Below are 16,712 nucleotides of genomic sequence, written 5' to 3'. Positions count from 1 at the left end.
ATTTTAAATTAGAAGAAGTCATGATTAAAATAAGAAAGGAAAGAAAAGAGATAGAGAAATATAACTATATAACTATAAAAAAATGATACTAATAACTATAATACAAATACAAATTAAATACATACGTGATTAATGTTATCCATAAATCATAAATTATAAATAACGCCTTTCGAGATTTTAATATAACAACATATGCGATGTCCAATATCACTGAGCTACTACTCGAACTTCGTCACGCTAATCCATACGATCTGCGGGTTAATCTCGTTTAGAAACTCACTTCGACATTTTATACGATCCTTCCAGCTAGCAAAGTATAACGAGATTACGATATCCAATTACTTCAGCAGCAGCGGTAGCAGGAGCTACAAAATTTCACGTCGTTCATCGCGGGTGTAAAAGGGGTGGACGGTATCCGTGAAATTGAAAAATTGCAAAGGCAACAATATGTTCGGTACAATGCGGCGCAAAAAACATTATTCGACAAAGTGTGATATGATATCGATCACCTTTAAATTGTTTAAATACAACTTTATGTTGCGTTAAAAAAAATCAATTTCTCGTTTACACTGCGTATGCATGTACAATAATGTCACGGCTAATGGTAAAATAAGAATTAAAAACGCAATGCTATAACATTTTTATTTGCCAAACAAATAAATTAAATCTTATGGTTTAGAAATCCTAAATTATTATTAAGTTTGCGAATATATTAAACGTTAATAATAAATAAAGCTTTGTATTCTATAGAAAAAAGGATATATATATATATATATATATTTATATATTTATTTATTTATTAAATATTTATTTGTTAATATATTGGACAATAGGAATTTGCAACAAATTTTGCATAAATTATTTATCAAATTATATAGGGATATTTATTGAATATTTTATATACTTTATTAAAATATAAATTGTTTAGATAATGTGAGTAATAATTTACGATAATTTATATATAACACTTGATATTTATATTACTTTCAAAGGCAGCTAATTTTCTGCAATATCATGGCATCTCTCATTAAATTTTTATTCCTTAAATTAGCATATTTTTTTCTTTCTTTTATTATTTTTTTGTGTAACATAGACAAAATATAAAACCTGTATGTATCGTGAAATTTTGTTTGTTTTAGGTTTCATCGCGACTGTATTATTTTATAGCAGCTATTAATCGGTTGGTGACACCATAATAAGCGGTACATCGTCGAGCGTTGTTTCACCTATTATGGAAACTTGTATTTATGTCAGCAAGTCAACGAGAAACAAGAAGCAAATTTATATTGTGGACTCTCTTCGTGGATTCTAGGCGAACGAGACTACCAAAAAGGAACGAACGAACGAACGAACGGACATGAGAAAGAAGCGGATACCGACATGTTATTTGCGCCAACAATTTTCTGTATACGGTCAATGCACATACGCGTGATATCGCAAGCGGTAAAACGGAGAAAAAATGAGGACGGACGGTGGTAATATGCGCGAAGCTGGACTAAAATGGGGGCTTGATGAGAGAACTTCGCTTAGAAGTCGCGAGTACGATCAACGAGGCATACGGGTCACCCGAAGTAAATTTAAGTTTAAAGCTGCGAAAGTTACGGCGCTTGATGAGAACATAAAGGTAAGGTGAAAGGTCGAAAAAGAGGATGCAGAAGAGAGCTAAAGGTCAAGTTAGGTAGAAGTTAGGGGTAGATTTCATGCGAGTTCGACGATGGCAGACCACATTTTTCTAAGTTAATTATCGGAACGAGGACGACATAAGGGTCGAGGAAGTTTGCCCCATCAACCGGCGGCTCCCAAAACTTTCGAATCAGTCCTCCGGTTTATATGGAGGATCTCATCTTTCTGGTACGATCACAAGTATTTTCCATCGCTTCTTCTCTCCATTAAATGCTTTCCTTTGAAACGGAGAAACGAGATAAGTTTTTCCTTTGTCGAATTATACGAGCACCTCTTCTCTTAACACGACTACGACAATTTAGTTCCTTCTCTCTTTTCCTGTCTTTTCGCACCATACAAAAACTTTATATAAAAGCTGTATAGGAAGTAGATTGCAAATAAAAGATATACATATAAGTTTCTATCTGTTATTTTGTATTAAAGGATATCATAAAGGATTTTTTTTCTTAAATATAAAGTTAACATTGTTGTCATTGTAAAAAAAAAAGCAAGTCGCACAGAAAGTACAAATAAATATTATTTCATTTTTGACACTCTTCCTAAACCGTAGATATTATAATATTATTTTTCTTATAATTTTTATTCGTAAAATGATAAAATCCGCCGTACGATACATGGATTTTAATAAAGGAACTTTATATTTTCCCAAAAGATATCGAATACCGCGACCGTTCATGCTGACAAAATTTGAAAATACGATCTGACTCATCTCGATCTAATTCAGCGCAGAGAGGTCTCAACTGTAATCTGTTGCTCTATAAACTTTTTATAGCAATTCTTCCTTTCTCTCTTCCATTGGTTCCGAGACAATCTGTCATTGTAATTATTTCCGACATACTCTACTTTATCATTAAATTTTATTATTTCTATTACGTAATAAATTATTACCTTTATATATAAAGTATATATGATTTTTTTGTCAGTATATATTTTTAGTATACTACAATTTTTTTTCTCTGTCTCTGTTTCATTGTAGTTTGTTAATATGAGTATCTCAGTGTTTTTATGTCTCTTATATGTACTTTCTCTCTTTCTCTCTCTCTCTCTCTCTCTCTCTCTCTCTCTCTGCTAGTCCATACATTTGACGTACGTTTTATTACCGAAACATATAATGCAATCCATCCCGAAATTTGAATCCTTCGGCAGAAAGTATATCCGATAGACGTGACATCCTATAAATAAACTCGATGAGTGGGATTTTCACGAAGCAGATTGTTTTGTATGTTCGATAGCGTGCGTCGTCTTGATAGGTTTATGTCTCTGCTAGCTCGATGCTTTTCAAATGTATTCAGAGAAGAAGACGCATGTAGCACAGATGCGGCTGTAACGGGCTCTCTCGCTTTGCTTGCTATACGAAATTTTGCAGATAAATACATATAAATACCTAGACCAGCGAACGAGTCTTCCTTGGATCTTGTTATTCCCTCGTCCCTTTAAATGTGCTTACAATATTGCGCACCGAATTCCACCGAGATACGAACGATGCGCCGGCATATTCAATTATCTCGACCATCTACTTCGCGCAATTATTCGCATAATTTAAGCGATCCCGAATTGTAATTTTCATCAGCCGGGCCATTGTTTATTTCGCTGTCGCGGAACGTATCGTGATCAATCCTCGCATATCGATTGCAATGACATGTTCATCGATACTGTCATTTTTTTTGACGACAATAAATTTCGCCGCCCAGCATTTATTGATACGTCATTGCTGTTGACAAGCTCTATTTAAGCTGCTGTTACCGTAATAGATTATAATAAATATAAACATAAATACAGCGTCATCGCAATCTTTTCGACATTTCAAATTTTATTATCTTACATCTGTATTCTTTCTCGATTTGTCCTCAGGAAAATATAGGCAACGAAGAAAGATTCGAAAAGATAAGAGGAGGACCGGTGCATCATTAAAATTCAAATATAATTTTGATTAAAATGATGAGACTTACCTATCTGACGATCGGATTCGCAAGATTGCGCGAAGAGAAAACCAATGAGTCTCATCGAACGTAGAATTGCTCAGGGAATTCGTCACGAATACTACAAACGACTCTCGCATTTTTCTCATTTTCTGCGCATCGCAAGAACATGCGCGACATCGAAGATGTCTACGCAACGCAATTGACATGCATCTGATATAATACGCTTCTTTATGAATACATTCGGTATACCTCAGATTTCGTATGCTGCCTAAACTTCAGGTATGAAAATTTAATTTATAATAAAATATTTTAATTTATAGATCTTTATTATAAGAGAATATATATATATATATATATATATTTTAAATTAAAAGATTATATTGACGAAATTAATTCGCGAATAAATTTTTGCCAAGACAAAAATTGAATTTGAATTAACAAAATGATTCATAGATAATATTATTTAACATATCTATAATATATTAATATATGCGAATGTAATTTTAAGAGAGAGTGATGTTAATTAGATCTAAATTACGAGGATACTGCGAGATCCTTAACACAAACTGTCTAAATCACTTGCTGGAAATGTTAAGACTAATATGTTAGATGTCTGTACTAAGTAGAATGCTTTGTCTAATATATCGCAAATGTTTCCATCATAGAGAATATAGATATAACTTGCGTTGTTTCTTAGGAAAGATAACTTTCAAGCTTAAACCGCATGTCAAGATATGTTATATGTTAATTAGAATATTGACGAGTTTAATATGATAGCGTACTATAAATACTATAAATCTAAATTTACCATATTAGATTATTATTATTTCGATTTTCAGATCAAAACAAGCAGAAATATTGCGCTAAATGGATAGAATTTTGCATTAAAATAATATAACTGTACGCGTGCATGTGTGTGTGTGATATTATTATATTGTATATAAAAAATAGAAAATTTAATAAAAAAATTTATGGGACTATAAGACGTTCTAGAAATGTTCTAAAAAAGCGTTCTAGAAAATATTTCACTTTACATATTACTGGAATAAATTCATTGTTAAAAAAATGCATAGTAAGCGAGGTAAAATACATTACTCGAACAAAATGAAACACTTTGCCCAGACGGCTTTCGATTATTTCCGACAATTTGGTTTCATTGAAAGCAATATGATTCGTAATTATAGGGCAAAAAATTTCGTTTCGGGCAGCTAAGAATATGACAGAATCTCTTTTTTTGCAAACAGACAAAAAGAAACACGAGTTAAGCTTAATGCCGATCACGGATTTCTCGGATTATCAGATATCGGAAACTCTTTAGGATTAGACTCGATCAAGAAGGCTGTTACCAAGTCGTCGGAGTGACTTAACTCGCAGACAAGGAGAAGTCGCCTGATGCGTTTTCGATCGTCCATCGACGCGCACGTGACGGCAATTCCATAATAATATGTCAAGCCGAGCTAATACCGAGGATATAGAAGGACTTTTCGATTTTATGGTCGGGTTCCGCCGCGAAAACGATTAATTTTCCGGCCTAGATCTTCTGTCGTAACCGCTGAAGTTCTCCGCTTGTGTAGGCAAGCGGAAATGAAAGAAGGAAGCTTCTTTTGAATTTCTACGAAAGCGGTCATTCGAATTGCAAAGCGTATTCATAGATATATATCTTCAACCATTGTTAGTCAATAGTCAATAATTTTCGTGCATCATCTTTGGTGAATAATAAAAATCTCGTAATGTTGGTTAACAACGAAATATTCTAATAAACATCGTCTTCGAAACTTTAAGCGGGTTATCTGAGAGGGGAAAAAAAAAACGAGGGGAGGAGAGTCTCGCCGGTAAAATGCATCGTTCCGTTCTCGCGCAGGATAAGTACGAGAGTACAATGGTCGCTGGCAGGGCCCTGATTCATGGCGACGAACTTTTTCAGCAAACAACACATCCGGGATGTAATAAACAATGGAGCCGGGGCACGTGGACTAAACAGCGCGCGCGCGCGCCGGCCTGGGAATATTTTATGTTAGCGCTACTCACCCCTACAGCGTCGCTTCGTAACTTTGCTTCTCGTATTATAGCGAGGCCGATGGTATGCGCTCCGTTCATACCGTGTATCGCCTACGTTTACATCGCGATGCTACACCCGGGAATTCTGGAGAAATGAAGCTGAAAATGTCGTGTAAACGGTGATTTATCGCCAACGTATCGCTAGACGAGCGAATGTTTATATATCGCGACGCTCTATACCGCATTAACAATAAATCACGGCGTTAAAATAACGGGAATAACATAATCATGTTGACGTTGCAACATGATTCACTCAATTTATCGAAAATTCGTATTTTCGAGTGATAACGCAAACGAGAGGATTATAAATTCACAAGCGTGCGTTCTGATAATGATTATCGGGAGAATTCTATTTCAATGCGTATATGCTGCTGTTTGCTACAATAGATTAAATTATTAAATGATAAATATATTAAAGAAACAAATATAATGAAAGTTTTGCGATATAATTTACATTCAAATGATAATACATACACATGCATACATATGTATACAAATCGCATATATGGCATCAATATCACTGAAGCATCAAGTAACCGAATTGATAAGAAATTCACTTAGAAAGTGTAAAATTCAGTTTAAATACTAGTAAAAAAGAGTTAGCTTACTCAATTTTTCCAAATTTTGCTAAGGTTATAATATTTATTATTCTATATAAGAATTATGCTCTTTACTGTAAGGATATTGTAGCTATCTCGCATTAGCTCGTCTCGTTTTTTCATTATTTATCATTATATAAACATAAATCTAAATTGATTAACATATGTAATTATAATCATTTATTTGGGCAACAGTTCTGATTAACAGAAAAAAAAATAATTACTTTATTTGCTGATTAAAATTAATGAATGAAAGGATAGATTATATTATATTACACAATACGATAATATATATTATATAATTAAATGCATACTAGAATATAGAATAATTCATTATTATATCTTTATATGTTAAAGAAAATGAGAGAAAGACAGAAATACATATCAACGACAACGCTATTTTTTTTTCAATACTTATAGCATTAAAAATTTTTTATTCTATGTTCAATATATTTTTATAGAAATATTATCTCTGCGTGATATATTTCGAAATTGTTTCACATAATGCAAAATTTTGTGAGTTGGAAATATCAATAGAATTAAAATCGATAGTAATTTTAAGTTAAGAGCTCGGCAGACCGTATTAACCACTTGCTCTTAGGAAGCTATATAGCCGAGCGCGTAAATCGCGATCTAACATCGTACACGTTAGAATAGATATGTCACGTCCTCGATAATAAAATCTAACGGAATAGAAATCAATATTTACTCAAAGAGAGCTTGAAAATCGCATGTGTGTGGCGCTATGCTCAGACATGGACCCGCAAGCGGAACGTTCGTTTTAAGCTAGTTCCGATTCGCACGGCTACCATCAGTATACACAGTAGTGCTTTCAACAGAAATTTGATTTTCTCCGAGCCCGCAATCTCGTATAATCTCATTTGATGCTACAGTAGAGTGTTAGATTCATTACTGACGTTTTGCAAAATTTACAATTGCAATAAATTGAAAGAGAAAGAACCAGAAATTTAAAATAAATGAAATAGATTATAGTACGATTATTCAAACACCTGTCTATCTCTAAAAGAACAAAACGTCCGCAGTAAAAAATAACTAGTATTTAGTAACATATGTTTAACGATTTAATCTTTATTCTTATCATATATGCCATCATCGTCTTGCAAACTTATAAATATAGACAATCAATAAATTTTTTTTATAATAATACTTATGTATACATTTTTGATATTTTGTTATATTTTATTTTATTTCTATACTCTCTAGACGTTATCTCAGCTCGGCTTAACGCAAAGTCAGTTTTAATTAAAATTATTTCTCGTGAATGTCGTTTAACATTAAAAATATTAATTAAAGCGAAAAAAATGCAGACGTAAATTAATTTTTGTCATTTGTGTGTGTGCAAAAAATTATTGTCAATCAGTTCGTCTTTTTCAAAGAGCGAATAACCGAAATTAGCGAATTAGGGATCACAGAAAATGAGAAACACAGCGAAAAAGAAAAAAAAAAAAAAAATAAATAAATAAATAAAAGTTTTAACATTCTTCCTCCGTATTTTGCAGTAAAAGCTTACATATGAATATGAAACAAGAAGTAGCCAATAGATTTTTATTTGCATTCTAGACGGCGTATATGCGTGCATATTTATCTTTATATATGTGTGTGTGAAAAGAGAAGATGTGTTCTTCTTGTAATGGAATTGTTCCTGCGGATAAGGATGGACTTTTCTCTGTAAATTGCTCGCGGCGTTCCCGTGTATCTTTTTGGGGCAATTGTATTGAGAAAGATAAAAAAAAAATATGCCACCAAGGATATAAATGAATAAATATATGTGTATATATAAATATACGAATACTATTCTACTTTATAAAGGAAAAAATTTTTATATAATTCGCAAACGTGTTTTGCATTGACATAAATTTTGTATACTTATGATTAATTTTTAATACGTATGCTAATTTATGGAAAGAAAATATTTTCTTTATTAAATGTAAAAAAATGCATTATTGAAAAAAATATTTTTTTACTAAAGGTTATGCCACCAAAATAAAGATAAATGTTTAATATAAAGGATAGCTCATCTAAAGGATTTTTTAAAAACTTACATGTATTTTGAGGCGTAGAACTTGAATGTTTCCTAAAAATTCTCGTTGTTATCTTATTTGTTGTATCGTCGTGTTTGAACGCAGCATCGGACTGTACGTACACAGCATTTCTGTCAATACAAAAGAAAATATTTTATGTTACAATAAAATATATGTGGCAAGATATATGTATATAAATGTAGTACAAAATAATATAATACCTACGCATAATATCAATTGTCTGATATTTCTCTCTCTCTCTCTCTCTCTCTCTCTCTCGATACTTTCGATAATATACTCTTATTTGCAGAACGGTATTCTCATTTAAAATCGTAATTCAGTTATGACGAGACAAGTGATTTTTATATCGGATTATAATGTAAAACTATGATTATAGCAATTGCCATACTAATTATAGCGATATTAATTATCATTTGTTTCCGTTTTTTTGAACACTCACAATGATAAAATCACGATTAAATATACAAATATCCCGATACGATCGTACGCGATACATGATTTACTCGAGATACCGTTAGGACTAGTCCGATTCCAAAGTTCCGATGTGACGTCATGGCAGACATATTTGGTTCGCGTGCAAGGAATCTCGGAATCGGATTACCGCCAGCGGACTCTTCCATTTGCCGCCAAATGGGTGATTCCATTATATCGTATGCGGTTTTGGACGTTTGTAATACAGTTTTAATATCGCGATCGAACGAAAGAACAGTATCTCTCTCTATAATTAATAGTCGTGTAATGGATATCGTGATCGTTACAGTTATGATTACGGTATATGGTGTTAGAAACTCGACAATTGTTTTTCTCGTCACAGTCGAGTTATGATCTTAAATAAGTGAAAATAAATATCAAATTATCTTTATATCATATCATAATAAAACTAGAATTATAGCGATTACCATATTAATTAGCGATTGATTACATTTTTAACACAATCACGATTAAATATACAAATATCCTGACGCGATCGCGCGAGATGCATGATTTACCTACGATACCGTTTAAGTTAGTCTGATTCCAAAGTTCCGACGTGACGTCATGGCAGCCATATTTGGTTCGCGTGCAAGGAATCTCGGAATCGGATTACCGCCAGTGGCCTCTTCCATTTGCCGCCAAATGGGTGACTCCGTTATATCGTATGCGGTTTTGGACGTTTGTAATACAGTTTTAATATCGCGATCGAACGAAAGAACAGTATCTCTCTCTGTAATTAATAGTCGTGTAATCGATATCGTGATCGTTACAGTTATAATTACGGTATATGGTGTTAGAAACTCGACAATTGTTTTTGTCGTCACAGTCGAGTTATGATCTTAAATAAGTGAAAATAAATATCAAATTATCTTTATATCATATCATAATATAACTAGAATTATAGCGATTACCATATTAATTAGCGATTGATTACATTTTTAACACAATCACGATTAAATATACAAATATCCTGACGCGATCGCGCGAGATGCATGATTTACCTACGATACCGTTTAAGTTAGTCTGATTCCAAAGTTCCGACGTGACGTCATGGCAGCCATATTTGGTTCGCGTGCAAGGAATCTCGGAATCGGATTACCGCCAGTGGCCTCTTCCATTTGCCGCCAAATGGGTGACTCCGTTATATCGTATGCGGTTTTGGACGTTTGTAATACAGTTTTAATATCGCGATCGAACGAAAGAACAGTATCTCTCTCTGTAATTAATAGTCGTGTAATCGATATCGTGATCGTTACAGTTATAATTACGGTATATGGTGTTAGAAACTCGACAATTGTTTTTCTCGTCACAGTCGAGTTATGATCTTAAATAAATGAAAATAAATATCAAATTATCTTTATATCATATCATAATATAACTAGAATTATAGCGATTACCATATTAATTAGCGATTGATTACATTTTTAACACAATCACGATTAAATATACAAATATCCTGACGCGATCGCGCGAGATGCATGATTTACCTACGATACCGTTTAAGTTAGTCCGATTCCAAAGTTCCGACGTGACGTCATGGCAGCCATATTTGGTTCGCGTGCAAGGAATCTCGGAATCGGATTACCGCCAGTGGCCTCTTCCATTTGCCGCCAAATGGGTGACTCCGTTATATCGTATGCGGTTTTGGACGTTTGTAATACAGTTTTAATATCGCGATCGAACGAAAGAACAGTATCTCTCTCTATAATTAATAGTCGTGTAATCGATATCGTGATCGTTACAGTTATGATTACGGTATATGGTGTTAGAAACTCGACAATCGTTTCTCTCGTCGCAACTGAGTTACGATCTTAGGTAAGTGAAAATAAATATCGTCTAATACCCTGAAATTTCACGCGCAAGCTTGGAAACGCTCTATGCGGAGAAATTACACACATAAGTTATATGGTGTATCTTACTATCCTTTACGATTTAACATTTGCCATTCCGAAATATCGCGCTCTAAGTAAGCGCGGTCAGATATTAAAACACATAAATTAAAATCTACGTTCTCGCGCTCTCGATGTTGCAATAGCGGCCATAGCGTAACGAAGCCTGCTTTTAACGATCACTCAGACCATCGCAAATCTTACTGACCCCGTGTTTTCAGATTCAAGTCTGGGGAATACAGCGTATCGACCGAGGTATTAATTCTGAATTAACGAAGTCTACGTGGGAATCCTCGGCTCGGTATTAGACGCCGCGGACGGAGGTTACGGCCGACCGTACCACTACACAGGCATATACGCCGGAAACTCTCCTCACGCACTCGCGGCCTCCGTATATGGACCAAGTTTCTGCAACGTGTCTTCCACGGTAAGTTCGACCAGCCTGCAAGCTTGCGAGCAGCGATAATTGGATATTAAAGCAGCGAGAAAGTCGGAGTAGCTATGCTACGTACATCAAAGCGATTTAAAATTAAGAAGAGGCGCGTTATTACACACTCGGTGCGCGCTTCTTTTTACTATGCTAATTTCGATTATCAAGATAATAACAGCGTACGTCGATTAATTTAGAAACTATATGTAATGTTACAGTCTGCCTCTCTTTAACGGAGTAATATACTACGCATTTTATAGATATCTCGATTCTTCAAATATCACGAACGTCAATTTATAAATAATCCAACAGATACAAATTTTATTTTAAAAAATGCTTTTATGCAATAATTTATTTTCTCGATTTAAATATATATATCGATTATATTTTGAGATATTTTGGTAATCTATTGAAAACCATCTATGTTTAATACTCACGCGATACATCATTTATTTATTTAGAAAATGACAATTTAATTTAAACCCAAGGTAACATATTATATTATGTTAAATAAATATATAATCAAAGTGAAATTCGTGCAATCGATCAATCGTACTATAGTCGGTTGGACTATATGCAATCTATGCTTTAACTTTAGATTTGATTTATCTTTATTATGTGATATGTGTGATGTGTTTATATTTATTTCATTTATTTCATCCAAACAGTTTTAATCAATAATGACATCACGTTTGAATAATTATTGACACAATATTAATATTATGCAAAGAGTGCGATATAATTGATGCAGATTGTATTCGACTTTACATTGACTGGAATAATAATACTGAATAATTAATAATAATTATCCCAGGTAACGTAATCATTATTCGTATTATTGTTTGTGAATTTGATAGCAATATTTAGCGTAATAAACATATAATTTTTTTTCGGATCATTATTATTACTCTTTGGCATAAGCTTATACATTTATCATCTCGGTTTCAACTGTCTTCTGCTGATCGTTTTGCTAAATTGGAGCGAATGTGTGAACGGTAGTTTTCGGTAAATAGAAGTGGAATGCGAGACGATAGATGGTTGTTGCAGAATAAATGAGAGAACGATGGAGAAAGCACGGTGGTATATACAAAATGTTTGCAAGTTGTGGAACTAATTCAAGGAAATATTAATTGGCGTAAAGTAATTATAAGTGTTGGGAACAGTTGCTCGATAGTTTAAGTATAGCTTCGACAACGACGGTAGTTTATGAGAAGTAGCGGGGAAGAAGCAGTTTCCGAAGAGAAAATCTACATATATACGTAAACTCCGTAATAGTACTTAATAGTATATAATATGTTTTTGCACAAGAAAACAGATTGAATCAAATTAACGAAACATTATTTTCTTTAAACTTGTGATCGCAGCAGTTTTTTAATCTTGTAAAATATTATAAATAAATTTAGAAAAGAAATGCTATATTATAATAGAGATATTATATACAATATGTATAGACATTAAAAATTGTGCAACATGGTTTTACAAGAAAATAAATTTTTAATCGAGTTAAGGAAAAGTATGATACTCATTAAAAAGCATATTATTATTTAGGGGATTATTTCTATTCCTCTTAATAATAAAGCTTAATTATACAATATATTCTTTAATGTGTAACAAGCTTAAAGAAAATTTCTCTTTTTTCCCCCCAAAAATATAATAAAGGAATGTAAGAATATGTAGCTGGTTTAATACAATTAATGCAAAATTTAATTTTTTTGATGGGTAAAAAACAGTTGATTGTGTAATTTTAATTTTGAAGTGCAATTACATTTGTGCAGAATCGCTTACACGAATTACATTAAACTTATTACGTTGTTGCATTTCGCAACTTGAATTATTATCGACTAAATTCACGAAACGCACATATACACCGACAAAATACCTTTAATAAACATTAGGTATCTGATGGCGAAACTCCTAAATACGCATAATACAATTTGGCTAGAATGCACGGTCCAACCTTTCCCGCCGTAATTGAAACACGGTAGATAGACGGTGTCTCTCAAAGGCCGGCATTGAACGTTAATAACAAACATAACAACCCTCAATGGTTCGCGAACGGCAAACGGAGAGTATGAGGATGTATATGGCACTTGGAAAAAATTTCCCAGGAGAACGCGACACGTTAATATCTTTGTCAGAGTGCGAGGGTTGCACGCACGCGCGCAACGAATCTCGGTAACAAGCATTAACGCAATAAATTCTCAAAGCTTGATATTTGCAACATACAGAGTTTGGGACGGTAAATCAAATATCACCATTGGAAAGAAAGAAACAGAGAGATAACGTAATTTTGCTCTTTGTAGCAGACCACGTTTGCAACACGCATTCTGTGAAATTATTCTCTCTCTCTCTCTCTCTAGTATATTTCATTTTTTTACAGATTTAAATTTATTTAATATCAGTTTTTAAATTTTATTTTAACTCTCAAGGAATTTCTCTAACAGATTGACGCCGCTATCTTTATATACAAATGGCTTTAATTCTTTTTAAAATTTTTGAGCTATAAACACTCAAAGATTAAAGAACTGAAAACTGCAGAGATACATATGCGGATAATATTTATAAAATAATAATAATAATTTCATATCTGATTTAATTTTAAGTGATAACTTTTACCGATATAAATTAGTAGTCAACGGAATACATTACATGAAAAGTAAAAAATTTTGAAATATTGCGAAAAAGATAGCATCTAATTAGATCGTTGTTAAGAGAAAAAAAAAATCTGTCAATCTATCAAGGAGGAGCGCAAGTACGCGATGTATTCACAGATATCCTACGCATCATACTTCTTTTGCGCGGTGCTTCGTTGCGCGACAAGCCTCGTCGGAATTTATTACCCGGCACTTTGAATTATTTGCATGTGCCCCATAATCCCGCGTCGTGTAATCCCTTAAGTCACTGAAGCCCGTGGCACAGCCGCGCTGTCCGAGGCTGGCGCGATCGGACAACGGCAGCCAGACGTCGGACTTTTCACACATACGACGTGATGCGCGCGAGCGATCGCGCGGAATTTATATTCTAGCATCTGCCGTGGCTTGTGCACGGAGGAAAACGGGCTCTCGTCGCTTGAAATTTCATCACGGACGCACCTGTCGCGCTCTCCGCGCCGATCCGACTCGGAACGAATTAAATGAAACGGTTTAGATTGTCTTTTTCGACGTTCAACGCGAAGGCACATTAACGATCAAAAATATATTTTAAAAAAGTTGCATTGACGTCTTGAATCTGCATTTTTAAAATATAGGATTATAATAAAAATTATAACACGTTCAAAAGAATATATACGGCTTTCTTCAGACAATATGCGTTTTATCGAAATAAAATTGCGTTAGATTGATTTTTTAATATCGATGGTGGAAGTTTTGGAACCATTTGCTGTTTTATATAGAGCTAGAAATAAATTGCTAATAAACATAAGTGGTAGTAAATTACAAGCGAGGCGACAATCTTTTCATCGTATGAAAAAAAATATTGCTTTTAGGAAAGATAATTGTCCGCAACATTTACAGCAAATTAAATGAAACGCATCAATTGATTTTTCAATATTCAACACGAGAAAACGACCTATTATAGATAGAAAATATAAAGCGTAGTCTCCATCAATCGGCGTTTTCTATTTTGCCGCGAGAAATCCATTGTTATACATTTCTCTCTTGTTACGGGGTATGACACGAACCCCAAATGGGTAGGTACCACGAACGTGTTATTGTTGCAATGTACATGCATAATGGCAGACCACTTGAACATATTATTGATTTCCTCTTCTATAATTTATCCTTTCATATTCCATAACATGTTACATAATTTCGAAATTTTATTAAGATTTTCTAGTTTTTGGAGCGAAAATTTACATTTATATATGATAAAAACATAAACAAAAATTAATCGCACAAGTGATAAAGTTAAATAACAGTATAATATTATGTATGAAGTGCATAAAGTGAAAGCCAAACACTATGTCACAATTAACTCTGTGTGTATGTGTCACAATGAAATATTTAATGTGTTATAAATTTTTGTGCGGACTATTTCGTGTTCTTTTAACTTCAAATTAATTATTAATAAATAATTGATATATTATATACATTTTTGTTACTTTAATCACTTTGCGATTTGTATATTATTACGTGTTCTCAATCCAAAAATGATTAGCAAATTATATTGAAATCTTCGAAAAATTCAAAGCGAAAAGAATTAAATATAAATTTCCAAGCATTTAAAATAATGTAATTATAATATTTAAAGAAATATAAATATTGCCAATAAATATATAGTAATAATTCAAGTTGCTTTTCAATATTTTTATTCTCTATTTATACTTCAAATAAATATATTACACAAAATACATGCTTATTTTTAGACGAATAATTGTCACGATAATAGATTGTCGCGATTTTATTTGTCCTTTATGAATGAATTATTTTAATTAGAGATCATCAAAATTTCTCGCGATCTTTACAATCAGCAATTTCTAGAACTTTCGGTTGATTAATTCAGTATTTCGCGAGATATATTAATTTGAAATACAAATTGTAACGATAGAGAATAAAAATCATAAATTTCTATTTATTACAATATTTCCAGACGATACTTATTTCTCTAAATATTGGATTCCATTATATTTTGCCTCACGTTTTAAATGTTTTGTCTTGTTGCATTGAAGCATAATATAACTACTACCATATATCCGATATTATCTTTTAACAATTAGAATTTATTATACCGCACGATTAATTAACTACGTCGATAGCGCGATTCATACATTTCGAGAAAGAATAGAAACGAATAAAAAATTATCGTTTCATTTTTTACATATAATTGCTTCCTTAACGATGCTTGCATTTTAATATATTTCGTATCAGCGAGCATTTCTACATCATTATAATTAGTTGCATTTTATGAAATTTATTCAACGAAAACCATAGGAACAATCGGGCAAATTATGAAAAATACGACAAATTATATTTCTGACTGTAATTCGCGGATATTTTTCTTTAAATTTAATTGTAATATATTTCTATTCATATTTCTATTCATATTATAATGCAAAATAATAATCGATAATCTAAAACAAGAATGTTAATAATAAATAATTATTTATTATCAACAGATATAGCGTCGCAGGATCGAGTAATCAATCTTTTGTTAATAATTAATTTATAATTTTTGAAAAACAAAGAATTTTTCGTATTTATTTTATATCGTGTTAAATATTTCGTAACGACAACATTATTAACTATTGGAATATTCGACATATGTTTATGCGGTGTCAACGCGCTGTTATTTACATTCCGTGACCTTGTTATTGTTCGCGCGGCGAGACTCGAGTAGAAATACATAACATTGAGAGCCGCTCTGTGCTCCGTGTGTCATCGTCTCATTTGATCGCGATAAGTCTTACGAGATACATCGCGATTCTATTTCTTAACGATTAGAGTTTATTAGACCAACGATTAATTAACTATATTGACGATTCATATTGAACCGACGACTATCAAAGCAGATATTTTGCGCGATTTATATATAAATATATATATTTCGAGAAAAAATTGGAATGCGAAGATAGAAATTAAAAATTATTGTTTTATTAT

At 32.7% G+C, this 16,712-nt stretch overlaps 1 protein-coding gene and 1 pseudogene across 4 annotated transcripts in view; one reads left to right on the top strand and one right to left on the bottom strand.

The window, feature by feature from the left end:
• LOC138943576 (protein artichoke) overlaps positions 1-16,712 on the bottom strand; it is a 327,808-nt gene that overhangs the window by 120,265 nt on the left and 190,831 nt on the right. For 3 of the 4 annotated variants that reach the window (XM_070314512.1, XM_070314511.1, XM_070314509.1), the window contains 2 exons: positions 8,326-8,435; positions 5,634-5,762 (listed from right to left, as the gene is read on the bottom strand). The gene's annotated coding sequence lies outside the window, so the exon portion shown is untranslated. The remainder of the gene's footprint in view (positions 1-5,633; positions 5,763-8,325; positions 8,436-16,712) is intronic. The other variant, XM_070314518.1, reaches the window with a different exon arrangement.
• The window catches only part of LOC138943486 (uncharacterized), an 81,317-nt pseudogene continuing 66,064 nt past the window's right edge, over positions 1,460-16,712 (top strand).

Source organism: Polyergus mexicanus, unplaced genomic scaffold (assembly GCF_030449975.1).
Source record: "Polyergus mexicanus isolate NDT 795.1 unplaced genomic scaffold, iyPolMexi1.0 SCAF_27, whole genome shotgun sequence".
Classification (NCBI taxonomy): domain Eukaryota; kingdom Metazoa; phylum Arthropoda; class Insecta; order Hymenoptera; family Formicidae; genus Polyergus; species Polyergus mexicanus.
This window is presented reverse-complemented; position numbering and strand designations above follow the sequence as displayed.